Source organism: Cryptomeria japonica, chromosome 3 (genome assembly GCF_030272615.1).
Source record: "Cryptomeria japonica chromosome 3, Sugi_1.0, whole genome shotgun sequence".
Taxonomy (NCBI): domain Eukaryota; kingdom Viridiplantae; phylum Streptophyta; class Pinopsida; order Cupressales; family Cupressaceae; genus Cryptomeria; species Cryptomeria japonica.
The window spans coordinates 641676096-641691531 of record NC_081407.1 but is presented as its reverse complement, the minus strand read 5'-3'; the positions used below and the strand labels follow the sequence as shown (position 1 = coordinate 641691531).

The 15436-nt window shown below is 34.8% G+C and overlaps 1 long non-coding RNA gene across 2 annotated transcripts; it reads left to right on the top strand.

Annotated features, from left to right (window-relative positions):
• Positions 1 to 266: 266 nt before the first annotated feature.
• LOC131050232 (uncharacterized) lies at positions 267 to 2138 on the top strand. 2 transcript variants are annotated; one of them, XR_009106877.2, is made up of 2 exons: positions 267 to 1852; positions 1962 to 2138. It is a non-coding gene; the product is annotated as an uncharacterized LOC131050232 (long non-coding RNA). The 2 variants fall into 2 exon arrangements; XR_009106876.2 differs by having other exon boundaries at positions 267 to 1876.
• Positions 2139 to 15436: the final 13298 nt, after the last annotated feature.

The following is a 15436-nucleotide window of genomic DNA, read 5'->3' as shown; positions in this document are numbered from 1 at the left end:
AAAATAGATTCGGAAATAACTCAATGGTAGAAAAAATTCTTAAACAAATTGCCCCACCCCAATTGCACTTGTGAAATATGCAATCCTAAAAAAATAGATTCGGAAATAACTCAATGGTAGAAAAGATTCTTAAGCTGGTAGGACAATTTTTAGCCCCACCCCAATTGCACCTTGAAATATGCAATCCTAAAAAAATAGATTTCGAAATAATCCAATCACATAAATCTTTTGATTCATGAACCTTTGCTTTAGGAAAATATCTTCAACCCCCATAAGACCTTACCCCAATAGTAGAGTTGAAGCGGTCCGCCACTTAAACAAGAGGGGAAGGGGTAGGCAAGAAGGCGTGACCGTGTACTTTTTAGCTCAAATTTTACAAATCTCTGTTACCTGGAGATTCATTTCAGAGAGCTTGGATTGGATCTATTGAGGTTGAAGTGGATGTACCCATCCAGTCTAATATGTTTAATCTGAAACTAGCCCTTTATTTCTCTTGCTCCGCTTTGATTCGGCAAACCTAAATTTGGCAGATGAAAGCAGAGCGAAAGATCTAAAGGGCGAATTCTCCACCATGTAACTGAAAGATATGGGTAGCTTTCTGTGTAAGGGACGTGATTTTGCAGGCAAATATCCTCTGTTATTGGGTAACTCTTTTGTCACCATCGCATTGGTGAATGTTGTTGTGTCACGCATCAAACCCCTCTTTTTCTCATCAGTACCATCATAGCTGCTCCTCTTTTAGCTATTGATCTCCTCGAGGTCTGATTCAACAGCCCTTATCCCTGCCCCCTATTGCTGCTTCTTCTATTGTAGTTTATATGAGCATATAATTCCTCTGTCCTATCTGCATCTTTCTCTGGATTTCCAAATACCCAAAATAGGAAAGGGTTGGTTGCCTGTTCCGGAGGCAGAGATGGTTTTGGAAAAAAAATTATGATTGAGAGATTGGTGAGCGAGTTTCTGTGCATGTATTTGGTGGCAATCCCATCGACGAATGCAGCATTTACAGACACAGAAGCAGATGCAGATCTTGATTAGCTGCTTGCACATGCCCATCTTGATTTATAGTAAGAGCATGTCGAAAACACTATAGGGTTTCACACTCATGCCGGGAAATATCGGCAGATGTACCTACTCTTTCAATGGATACACAGAATCTGATGCGGGATATCTGATGATGCAAGTGTTGAGTTTGGTTCATACAGATCAGTTAGACTCAAATTTAGGACTTTACTTTTGTTGTTGGAGTGTTATATCAACTGCACTATTCGTCCTGTGGCCAGTCCATTATTGATCCAGGTGTGACTTATTTTCTAACACTCTTTTTTAAATTACACTGTAGGCATTTGGGGCTCCTAGGGCTCTAGTCTGACTTTGATACTGAATATTGAGTTATAGTTCATATGAATCAATTAGAACTCAAAACTAAAAACCTTTCATTTAAATTGAATTACTATTCTGATTTTGATACTGAATGTTGAATTGTAATTCATATGAACCAATTAGAACTCAAAGCTAGCAACTTTAATTTACTGCTGGAGTGCTTTGCGAATTGAATTATTAGCCCTTGCTGACCAAACCATTGTCAATTGAGATGTGACTTCTTTTCACCCACAACTGATTTGAAACTGACTTGCATGTGTTTTATCCATCATAATTGGAGATACTTCTGAGTATATATGCTGAAATGAGGGATAATCAAGGTGGGAAGCCTTTAAAGGCAAGGAAAAAACCTTAAAATCCTTGCAGACCAGCGGCATAGATCCAGAATGGGCATGCACAAATGAGGCGATTGAATAAAGGTGGCACGTTGAGGCAACAAACAAACTGCTTTGAGATGAATGAAGCAAATGTAAAACATTTAATTTCTTTGAGAGTGAGTTGGTTTCCTTTCTCTTCATTTGAATGCCAAGACTTAAATTGCTTTTGATTTTCTCAATTTAAAGTTCTTTGTTTTTCAGTTCAATGATAAGTGGGTTGCAGAAGGCATGTGAGTGATAGGTAAGGATGTATTTGACTCCTTGCTTAGGCTGGGCTTAGCCTTATGAAGTTTTTCACAGTATTAAAAAAATTCTTCTTACTCTGTCTCCTCAATTTTCTTATGAATTTATTGATGAGGCAATTTGTTTGCTTTTTAAGTTTTCGTCTCTGCATTGTTGTGCTTGCCTTATATTATTTGTTCCTGGGCATTTAGACTATTAATAATTGAGTTTATTCAGAGATTTGGCATGTATGATTAAAATTTGAATGCTCAGTGATGAAAATTTGGTCTGCAACCAAATCAACCTGCAAAATAGTGTATCAATTTGTCTGTCTTTTGGATTTTTTCTCTACAATCATATTGTGTATACAGCAGTGGATCATCCTCTATAGCCCATAAATTTTTTAACTGTCTTTGATATATGTTCTAAAAAAATTTATATTGTCAAATTTTAATTTCTTTTTAGAGAATAGCATTTTTAAATTTTTTTAATGATTGTTTATTTGATAATGTATTTAATTCACCCTTATTGAAGTTTTCTGCAACACCATTGATTTTGAATGGGCATGCATTTAAAACATTATAAAGATGGTAAGAGGCTATACATTCGCCTGCACAGACAATCTGCAGACACAACAGAGACAATTGGAGGGCAAATTAGACTTTGACAGTTTACTACGTATGCAAACTATACCTAAGTCTTTCAATATTTTTTTAAAATATGGTTCTGAATAGTTTATTCTTGATCAAATAATGAAATTAATATCATAGAAAACAGAATTAAGAAGACATTCAATTTATTATAAATAAATGTCAAACTTTGCAATATTAATTCAATGTTCATAATAAGACATAGATTGGATTTGCTTAAGAAGTAATATACTGGTTCTTTTTTCAATTTGAGTTCAGTTCTTAAGAATGTGCATCTGGCCGTTAAGGGATTGTTTTTTCTTTTTCTTTATCTTTGAAGCATTTTGGCTTCAAATAGTCTTGAGTTGGTGAATACGTTTTGTTATGAGACAGTCTGTCTTAATTTTATTTTTTGTTTTGTGTGGGGAGCATAGTTAGTTTGCTGTTCAGTCTTTGTGTTTTTGGTTCTTTCTTGTTACTTTATGTTGTTGGGGTGTCTCTGATGTTTCTTTCTTGATCATTCATAAAAGAATGATGTTTTTTTACAATTTTTTTAAGTCGGTAAAAAAATATTTTTCAATAATCTAAAAATTTGAATAAAATGAAATATATTACATGATAATTACATTTCTAAATTAATGACCTTCAATAAAACATAAATGATTTACTTTAAGCTAAAAGATATTTAACTACAAGATTATTCAAATTGGAGGCTTATAGTTCCCCATGGTATGCATAGCATAGATCTTAGAAGATTGTCATAACAAATAAAATATTTTTACCTTACGTACGTTCATATGTTGTGAGTAATGTGTGCTTTAGGTTTATGATAAAAACTCAATTCTCCAAATATCTAAGGAATACCTACTTCAATGCAGCTTTGGCTTTCCCAAGCCCTCTAACAACTTAGGTACAAACCTTAAAAGAGGAAAAATGTGTCTTCACGCCATTTAAGGAGTTGCAAATGCTTGCATTTCTTTAACTTGCCTTTTTATTTTGCAATATATTGTATAGGATTTGGTTTGTTTAGTTTTGCTCATTATAATTGCTTAGTGTTGGCACCTAAATCTCCTTCCATCTGGCACCTAAATCTCCTTCCATCTTTTCATGAATGTTTTTATTTTCTTGAACAATTGAGAAGTGTTGTTTAGAGAGCACATCATAGTACATATCAAAGAGAGCATTCTCTTCATATATGTTTGCGATCTATATGAAATATGTGTTTCAAGTGCTTTGATAATAACTCTTAAAATTTAATGAAGAAAGATGTTTCTTAATGTCACGCACAACCGGCACGATGCCCTATTGTATGCTACACCATGCCCTACAACATTTGCCTCCTCTTATCTGAATTATGGGCCTTTAGCTACCGAATCTAGTGAAGTTTGGTTTATTTTGTTTGCAAACCAGATCTCATTTAACATTGACAAGCTTCCTTCTTTATGAATGCCTTATTTTATTTCTTGTGGGTTAGTTATTTTTCATAAATTAAAATTTTAAATTTGTCTATATGAAATAGAATCTTTCTTTTGTACATGGCCCTTTGACAATATTGTGCTCCATGTCATTAGGCTTCTAACATCACTTCACATGTCCTCCAATATGTTATTTATATCTCATTTAGTGATAATAAATTAGAAAGTTACTGATAGTGAAACTTTGCATGCAATAAAGTTGCCTCATAAAGATATGAATACGTACAAATGTGTGAATAAATTTTCAAGACAAATACAATTTATCAATTTTTTTATATAAAATATGCAATTTGAATCATCTTTTATTTGAGAGTTTAATTGAGAAAATCTTTTATTAAAGGCCTATTGAAAGAAAGTTGAGTGATCCATTAACTTTGGCTATCTCAATATCTTAAATTGTTATATATTCCAATAAATAGATGAGAGGGGAATATGTCATTATTTTTAATCTAAAATATGAGAAGTAAAATTAATAAGTTGATGTAAAATGTAACAATTTTTTAAGTACATGGGATACTTAATGTTAACAAGGAGGTATTTTAATTATAATAGTTTATGTAAAGAAAATATAAAAAACATAAATTTGAGATGTAGAAATAAAATTAGGAGCATTTTTTTGTATCCTATGAATGAACATGTTATACTATTGATTTGTTGAGTGAATCCCTAAGGGAGTTTTTTAGTAAGGGTTTCTAAAGGGTAAAATTGTGTTTTAGTTTCTTTTCCTTTTTCATTTCCTTTTTCATTTCCTTTTAGTTTCAATCATTTCTAGAATTCCATATGTTTATTGGATGATTTTTTAGGAATTACTTGATGTTTTGAGTACATTTCCATTATTTTTGTTAGCATGAGAGGTTGGTTTAAAGCTAGTGTAAAATTCAAATTTTATTAACAAAAATGGAGTAAAACATGCCGTTCAAATTTCTTTTTTGCATTAAAAAATATAACGTTTTTGCAACATACATTCACATATAGAAGTGTAGTCATCGCACATGGGAACACTTACAAAACTCAAAACATAAAACACACATGAAAGATATGTGTTGGTAAGCATAAAAGACACTGTCATATCAACAAGGAAGGAGGGGAAAGAATTCCAATGCAACAAACTCTCCAATGTACTGTCACATCCCTTGAAGACAACCATTATACCTTGTTGTAGATTATTGCATTGATTGATTTTTCAATTTAAGGTGCAAATGATACAAGTTTAGTAGTTTATTGAAGACGTAAATGACATCGTCTTCTCATGTTGTTGTCAAAACCCCATATCAAAAGGATATCTTGGTTGAAGGAATTAGTATACAATAATAATCAAATTTTGAATAATACATCTTTATCAAATATTAAATATCCAATACGAATTATAATACACAAAAATAAATAAAATCCATAAACATCGATAAGATAATAATATGATAATAAATAAAATAAAAAAATAAATATTGATAAAAAAGGAAGGAGGTAGTGAACACATTAAAGAAGAATTAAAATGACATGAAAGAAGTTTGCTGGAGGGAGAGGGGTCATTTGCAAATCACAGGGGGCATGACATCCATCCACTATGTCTTAGTTGGAAGTGATAGGGGTAGGTGTAGGGTATGAACATCAAAAGAATAAAGGATAGATAAATTTACTTAGATGGGAGTGGGGCAATACATAAATAAGGGATAACACTATCTCCCTAGTTTAGGTGATATTGTTGTTGAGGATGACCTTGTTAACACCTACAAGCTAGGAGACTATTGTAATAGTAAGAATCTATGAGGCATTTCTTGGTAGAAACATAAGTAATGTCAATGGGGGTAATGAATGCTTAGAGAGGAGAAGAGTGATTAAGTTGGATGATTCCACTTTTGATTTCTTCTATTTCCACCTTTGATTGTATTTTGGTGGATTTCTATGGCCAAGGTGCACCCATTGCCAATGCCTTTTTCTCAAGTTAGAGTATGTTATTTTAGTGTTTGCTAATGTTCATAAAAGGATTGTGTTTGCAACAAATTTATGCAGATTTACTTGCTTCTCAGAGGACATGAATGGTGGGAGAACTCATATGATTCATACTTGCATTTGGATCCATTTTATAGGTTGGTGCATTGAGTATTTTGGTTATTATTTTATGAGAGTTTTTTAGGGTAATCTTTTGAATATTTTGGTGCTATGAGTAAGTGGTTTTGTCACCATTATTTATGTAGTTTAGGGTGCAAGAGTTTGAATTATTATGTTTGTTATAGTTTGGTCTTAATCTCTTAGGTGGTTTTCATTTTAGATAGCAGAGTCATCAATTCCAGTACTCTCCCTCAAAACCTTTTCCTAAGCATGTAGGTAGGTGTATTGGCCTCATAATCCTCAAATATTACTCAAAATTATGGAAACGGGCTCTAAGATATTTAGGAGGAAGGGAATTTTTTTCTCTCCCTTCTATTAATTTTATAATTATGAGTTTTTCCTCATCATCTAAACTTTTTTAACCATTGTCCTCATTACTATTTCTCATTCTTCTAGAATTATACTTCAATTTTCATACAATGTGTTGGTATTGAACTTATACATAGTGCACGTGTGCTTTCATGCTCCTTGCATGCATACATAAGGTGCACATTGTAGGTATTTATAGATGAATGACCACTAGGCTAACAAGTAGGCACCATGTTTAGGACATATGTCTAATGCATATGGTCGTATGGCATGTGTGGCTATGATGCTGCCAATTGTCAAACTTGAATGATGACATTTCTTGTGGGAGAAGATGTTGCCATGTGTTGAGCACATGTGGCGCAAAATGTCAACCTTGTACAAATGCATTTCTTGTGGTGTGAGAACCCCATGTTTTATGTAGGAATTGTGACATTTCCTATGGAGGAGCTAATGCAATGTGTTTCCCACATATAGTCTAATGTCAAGTAGACTAAAACATAAATAATGTGGAGTATGTGTAGACACTAAAATCTCATCAATGGATCTTGAGCACTTACATTCCACATCTTTCATCAACAAATCCTTTAGTGAGAGATCTTGTTTTAAGTCTTTCATTCTATTTATTTTGTCTAAGCTCAAAGTGAGATAGCAATTGAATATGGAATATAAAATATGAATTTATTAATTTTAACTTAATTTTACTGTTTCCTACTCTCTTGCTCACATATTGGAATGTTTTGTGAGACCCACTTCTTTCAATTAAACTTTTAATTTTTGATCAATTTGAATAGTTGTAAGAAGTTTTGTAAACATTGCATGGTAATAACATATAAATAATTTATTATTACTACATTTTAAGATCAACATCTTGTGAAAGACATTAAAAAAGGACCTAAAGGTTGCTACAACACTTTACTCTCTTTCTTGACTTAATGTACTTGTTTATTTGTACAATATAATTTATTTATTTAATTGCATCATTGTGTTAGTATTAACTAGTGACTGAGAGGGGGGGTGGATCAGTCAAACCTGTTTCTACTCAAATCAAACTTTCAAACTAACCGGTCTGCAAATATCCTTCCAAATTAACTTAAACATTGCATTAATCATGAAAGCAAAGAACATCAAAGAAAAGATATTTGCATTCACAAATAAGCATCACATAACACTAGCAATTATACGTGGAAACCCTTGGTTAGAGGGAGAAAACCACGGTGGGGATAACCCACAATCTCTTTTACTGCAGTGAAAAAGAGTGCCCTGTTAAGAGCTTACAACCAGTTCTTTATGAGAATATCACCTTGTTAGAAGTGACTGGTATCCGGTTAAGAATACCTTAGAACTTGTTAAAGTTCACCTTGCTAGAGGATTTTACAACTTCATATTTGAAGTGACTCGGTTAAGAGATTTTACATAAAGAACCGGTTAAGGTTCACCATGTTAAGGGATTTACAATGCTACAATTGTTAGAAGGCAACAAAGATGATTGATCTGTTTGATGACACTACCTCTGTCTCATAGATCCACTTTGCATGCCTTGTTCTTTTGATCGGTGTCGGCTGCACCGATTCATACCTCTATCTGTTGTACTCTATTCCGCTCCCCCTATTTACATTCACACATATCTTTTTTCACATTGACAACCCACACAATCAGAATGAAAGATGTGAATATATTAGCCTTTAGTTCTGGCGCCAACTTTCCCTCCAAAAATCGGATTCAAAAATCTGTTATTGCGCCTCAAATTACTCTCCAAAAATCATTCCGAGAATATCGATCAGGACAAGCGTTCATGTCGAGAAGTTCACTGGTTGAAAAGGCAAGACTGCTAGTTCAATTGGATGTTATCTGGATGTTTCTAAGTTTGTCGACTGAGACTCCTGTGTTGCCAGTTGTCGCCTATGTACTGGTCCAATTCTGCCTAACCGGTTACCTCCTGTATACCGGTCTACTCACTGCTTAGTCGATTACCTCTTGTATACTGGTATAGTCATTGCTTAGCCGATTAACCCTTGTATATTGGTCTAGTCATTGCTTAGCCGGTTAATCCCTGTATACCGGTCTACTCACTGCCGATTGGAATAAGGACTCTTGTTCTTCACTAGTTACCCTTTACTCCTTTACCGATGGACTGTGGAGACTTAGAAGATGATGTTGCCAACAATGACAACCATTTCACCGGTCATACAAAATGCATCATAATGCCAACAAAATCCCCCTTTGGCATTGGTGGCAAACACTACAAAATAGTCATGTATGTGCTGGTTCTGACCCCTGTTTCATCTACCTCATATATATATATATATATATATATATATATACAAACTCCCCCTTTTGACATCAATGGCAAAGAATATACAAAAGGATTCATGAAAGTAAAGCAAAAATGTCTTTGAAATTTTCCGTAGCAGCTTGCAAAGAGGATTTCCATGAAGGCTTCACCTGTTTCATGGTGTTGAAGTGTCCATGCAAATTGTAACAAAATCCTCCATTTCATCTACTGACTTACAGTCAGGTGCATTTATGAGGCTTTCTGCTTCTTTGACATTTGTTTGCATGAAATCAATGATCGGTGCAAGGTAGCACTGTAGCTCTAACAGATTAAGAGCTTGTTTATCCTCTTCCTCTTTTAACTTTTTGATTTCATGAGTTAAATGTTTGACCTTTCCACTAAAGGTCGTTGCAGAGCTTGTAAGAGGATCAAAAGAACCTATTAGATCTTGGATTTCCCTTTGAGTCTGAGCTCTTTTATCTTCAAGATCTTTGATTAAATTGGTGAAGCTTGATGACTTGACTAATAATTGGCCAACTTCCTGTAGTATAGATTTGACCTCTTCAGTGCTGGTGGAGAGAGAAACTTTGCCAACTGATATGTGTTCCATTAATCTTTCACCTCTCTTTGTTTCATACTGTCTAACTGCAACCTTCTCCAAATCGGTTGCTTTTGAACCGATTGCTTTGACAAGAGTGCCCAACTGATCAATGATGGGTGCATTGTCATCAACAACAATGTAAGGAATGAGATTAGACAAAATGGTTTTTGCAGTATTAAGAATTTTGGTCTTCTTTTTCTTTGCTCTAAGTTTTGCCTTTTCAGCTTGAAGTTTCAATTTTTTTGAAACTTTCATTAATTGTTTGGGGGTCATGTTCTTAATATCTATTACCGAGTCTTCCTCTTCTTCCTCCTCTGTTTCTTCTTCCTTTTCTTCAGCCTCAACCTCAGAGCGGGTTGTCGTGGTGAGTTTAGCTTTCTTCTTTTCACTCTTCTTTTCTAAATCTAACTTCCTCTTTACCGGAGGAGTGTCCACCATTGTTTTCTTACCATCTTCAGGTTGATCGGACGAAGAATCCTCTTTCTTCTTATGCTGTTCCGATTCATTTGTCTCCTCTGTTTCCTTCATCTCTTCTTCCTTCTTTTCTGCTTCCTTCTGTTTTTCTTCCTTCTCCTCAGTTTCCTTGTTCTCTGATTCTTCAACAGGTGGTATTGATGAATTTATCACCTTTGGATTTCCTTCCTCTGCACCTATTTCTGACAAAAGGGGTTCATTGTCAGTAAGATTTATTGTTACCGAAGTTCTATGAGGTGTATCTTCAACTATAACTTCATCTTCACCGGGATGCTTATTTTTATCCACTCCCTTTACCGATGTAACATCAATATCAAAATTTTCATCAGTTGATTTTTGTTTGATCGGTCGCTCAACATCCTTTGTCAGATTATGAATATCTGACACAACATTACCTATGATATCTTTAACTGTAAAAACATCAAAACCTTCAGTAGAGTCTTTTTCTTTACCTTTCCCTTTGTCAAGGGCAGCTGCACCTTGGTCCTGTTTTGTTCCCTTTGCTATTTCTTCAACTTCCTTTTGCCGGCTCAAGATTGTTTTACATAAAGAAACACCCTCATCATGCACACCTTGGACATCTCCTATGGCCACTCTCCCTGTCCTATTTCTTATTTTGAAGCATTGAACACATGCTTCTGCCACTATTGAAGCTTGACTGAAATCAAAATCATGTTGCACTTCCATGAGTGCTTTTATCTTGTGCTCTTTCTCAATAGTTAAAGCTGTTTTCCATCTCCTTTCAATTTGATTTTGCAAGTCTGATGGAACTATTCCACATAGTTCACTGGGAGTTATGTAGAACTTATGCATGTTCCACATAAGTGCGTCTTCAATTTTTCTTTTGTCCTCCTCATTGCAGAGGGGATATTTTCTCCCAACACTAGATAGACCTCCAAACTCTTTGATCCCATGGACCAATTCATCAACAATTGGAAGCACATTTCTACCACTTCTTTTGACTTCTTTTATTTCCACATCAGATTGGGTGTCAGTGTTATCACCCTCCTTTTCATCCTTCTTGGGCTTCTTTTTATCCTTTGTGTCAACTAGCCCTTCACTCTTTTTCTTTCTTGCATATGTCACTCCTACCAGTCCACCTTTACTTGGGGAAGATGCAGGAGTTTCTGAGTCCTTTTCTTTTGTGTATGTTGTCGGCTTGCTAGATGCAGTACCCTTGGGTTTTGCCTTCGACATTTTCTTCTTTTCTCCTATTTGTTCTCTAGCTTTGTTTGATTTGGCCCTTGTTTGTTCACTAGTACTGGTGGAAGCAGTGGCACCGAATGCTTCACCTCCATACTTTTTTTTTCTAGAGTATCAGTAATTTTCCTTACTCTCCTTTGTATGATTGGCTCCTTAAGTTCCCATTTTATTTTGGAGCTTGCCTCCTCATAAGTTCCAAATTTCTTTTCTTTTCTATCTATCGGTTTAGACAGTAACATGTTTGCATACACTTTAGTAATGTCTGCCCCAACCTCATAACCCATAGCAGGTACCCAAAAGGTTCTAGGTTGAATCGCTTGAATGATGCAACAATCAGTGTCAACAAGAAAACAAATGTTGTCCTTGTACTTCTAAACTATACTAGTTGGGATTCTCTCTCTTTTGTGCATTCTGATTTGGAATTCTTTAAAATATCCCCACATTGTTTCCCCAAACTTATCAACTAAATCCCTAATCATTTCACCTATCTGAGCCATGATAGGTTTATCCTCAGACCACACAACATTGCCCTTATCGGGAAAGAAATTTTGCACATAGAAGAATATACATACCAGTAATGAGCCATACTTGAATGATTGTTTCTTGTCCTTCTTAATTCGCTCCATGTTCACTAGATATTGACTTCTAATCATCTCACAAATATCATATGTTGCATCCTCCTTGATGATTCGATAGGCTGCATGTATAGCACCGCTCGACACACTGTTCATGTGGCTTGATTGATAGACCCTATAACCCAGCACTGCAGAAGAAAACCTCACTTCTGCATCCTCAATATGAGCGATTGTCATTGCTCTCCTGTCACATCGGGATTGAGTCAACCGGGTGACTTCAGTGGATGATATTGTTTTTAGGGTTAGTGCTTCACCGGTTGCGCTAAACCCTGTTACTCTTTGAATCACATCCTTTGTGATCTTGATCGGTGCTTCAGCTTCCAGCCATATAAATTGATCATGCACTCTGCTTAATACATACCTAACCCAATTGACATGAAATTGATCAGGAAAATCAATAGCATTCAACAAGCCCTTGGTCTTTAGATGCAAATATTCTGCCTTCAATAGATCATAATTACAGAACCCTTTGAATTCATTTCGAATAAATTTGTCTCCAAATTCTTCAAGCTTGCAATGGATGAAGGAGCGAATATCTTCAACCAGTAACACACCGGAGGGCACAGATGATAGGGCACCGGTCATGTCAATCTCTCCAGCCTTCATAGGATGCAATTTAAACTCAGGTTGTGGTTCCTTAATTGCTTCAACCGACACAAGAGTCGATACAGAAGCTGCCATGATGAACTTCAAATAAATTATTAAAAATAAGGTTTGAATACCTAGAATACCTTCTCCTCTAGGGTTGCCAATTACCACTATCACTCTGCTTGATCACTTCACACAAATAGCACTAGCAATATTTCGATTGCCTTCGGTTGTACGAGAGCTCAAGAATGTTCACAAGAAAGCAAGGTAAATGAAATGTATTGACATTTCTTTATTTATCCATTAAGGTTTATCGGTGCTTCAAAACAACAACTAGTTTGACCATTTACAACTTAAGGTACACCGATTTACTTCTTACCGGTTGCTTGTTACCGATACTGGTACACAAACAACATTTACACTAACCCTCAAAACATTTACCAAATAAGAGCTTTAAACAAACTTTTATGCATCTAAACTATGCGGATAAACATAACCTCATATCGATTGAGGGGATTCAATAATGATCTTACCATATGTGCTCCCCCTGAGCATCGATATGCCTAGTTTGAAGAGGAGCTATCATCACCAGTGGATGATGACTTGGTTTCAGAATGATTATCTCCTTCTTTGCTTTCTTCCTTCTTAATCCATGTCTTTTTCATTTTATTCCTCACCTCTTCAATTGTCTTCTTTCCTTTCAAGTCATTTTGCCCATTCTTTTTGCCAAATTGGTTCCTGTCTTCAGACCGATTATAGGATTAGTTCCTACATTCTCTAGCTAAGTGACCAATCTTATGGAAATTGAAACATGCCATACCAGTTGTCCTCCATGGTCCTGCATTATTTCTCTGACCCATTATCATTCTGCAATTTGCTGCCCCATGACCAAAATTACCACAAGTGGAACATGTGGCATTAAACTGATTACTCCTTTTATTAGGTCTAACTGGTTTGAATGGTGATCTTGATACATTTGACTTGAACATGCATTATTCAACTTTGTGTCCATATTTATTGCATGTAAAGCAATATCTATAAAAATACTAATATTACCTTCATGGTTTATGTCTCATTGTGTTCTAACTCCACTGTTCTTGGTTGCAGATGGCGTGCTCTCAGACAATGCACTGGTAGCTTCCAAGATGACATATGAAGAGTGGACTGATAACTGACAGTTCACAAATGCTATGATATGCAATACTACATGATTATGCTAAAATGCTAATTGTTATTTGCTTCAAGATTAAAACTTACAGATGCATAAGTTTTACAAATGATTTGGCTTGCAAATTCACTTGAAGTCTAACTCTCTCTCAACTGAAGCTTTTGATTTTACAGACTTTGAGAGGATAAGATGATGTGGCTTAGATCAACGGCCATGATCAGATCTACAGATTTGGATGGTTGTGAGCAAAGGTGAAGGTTGAGAGAAAGGGGGAAGGAGAAGACAAGTGCCACTCATCTCACCTTGACTGGGTTGCTGACTGAGGGAATCTAGGGATGGTTGGAGAAGATTTAGGCATGAGAGGACAAGTGGACTCAAGTCCTTCCTAAGATGTAGGGATGTTGGAGAGAATATAGAAGGAGGTTATGAAATATGTGTACGTACACAATATTCATTAAGTTTGGAGGTTGAAGATAAATGATGAATTAATATTTAAGAAATATTAATTTCCTTTGCCACATGATGGATGAGTTGGCAAAGGGAAGATGAAGTGGAGATAGAAGGTGAGTTGGATAAGAAAGATTAAATAATTTAGGAAATCATTTAATATTTGAGACTATAGGATAGGAGAATAACCATGAAATATTAGATATTTAATTGTTTGGAGGAGATAATTAAATATTAGATATTTAATTAACTTGGTTAGAAGGATAATTAAATATTTAGAGGAATAGAATAAATGAATTAATTAATAAATTATTTCAATTAAATTAATTAATAGAAAGACACGAAAATGAATTAAATAAATTAATCTTTTCAAATGAACTATTTAATAGAAGAATAACTATTAAATAAATATATAATATTTATTTAATCGCTCATAGCCAATTTTATGTGTATACATTTTGCCCCTCTTTGAAATAATGTCAAGACAACATTGTTTCAAAGATTAAATCAAGTCTCGATAGTGCGCCTGATGAAGATTGAAAATCCCGACTGTGTGCCCCCTCAGGATATTGATCGTGAAATTGTTGAAAACTTTGGTTTGAATGATTGAACTCATGATAATTGATAAGTTTTGTCAATTAAATTCATTTGTTAAAACAAATTAAATTGCCCCATTGAAATAGCATTAATTACTCTTTCGAATAGTAAATATAAAATTAACCAAGGTTAATTTTAATTTCATTGTTATCCTTGTTAGCTTGTGAAGAAAATTGTCTTGGTGAGGTGGCGAAATGGTGATTCCTATGGAGAACCATCAATTTGAGCGTGTTCAACGATATCAGCGACCTCCTGAGTATGGGTTGCCCGTATGTATTTTATCCGGAGATTTGTTTTGAACTTGTCATGCAACTTTTCATGTTTTTAGGTGCATTTTTGAATTTTTGAATTTTTTTTTATGATTTTCGGCATTTGGTTAGCGCTTTTGCATTTAGATTTAGCGCATATGCAATTAGGTTTAACACTTTTTCTCATGATAGCGCTTATGCTCATTTTGTTAGCACATATGATAAGGATGTTAGCACATATGCATCGGTTAGCGCTTATGTTTCATTTGTTAGTGCATATGCATTGTGTGGTAGCGCTTTTGCATGTTTTGCACATACGTGCTTAGGGTTAGCACATTTGTTGAAAAAGTTAGCACATTTGTTGAAAAAGTTAGCACATATGCTGTGTTAAGCGCTTATGTTCAATAGGATAGCGCATATGCTCTAAATTAATGTTTTTGATAGATGCAAAAGCCAAAAAATCACTTCATTGATTAGATTTAATGTGTTCGATGCGCGTGTATGATGAATAGGGATTTGATTGATTGATTGATTGATTGATAGATCGATTTGATTTGTTTTGATAAATTAGCTCTAAGAAATTGAATTAGTTTCTGATGTAAGAGCTTAGCAGAGTTTTGATTTAACTCAGTGATTGATAGAAAACCATGATTGATAGGTTTTAAAATGATTTGATAGCTTAAGTTGCTTTAGTTTGAT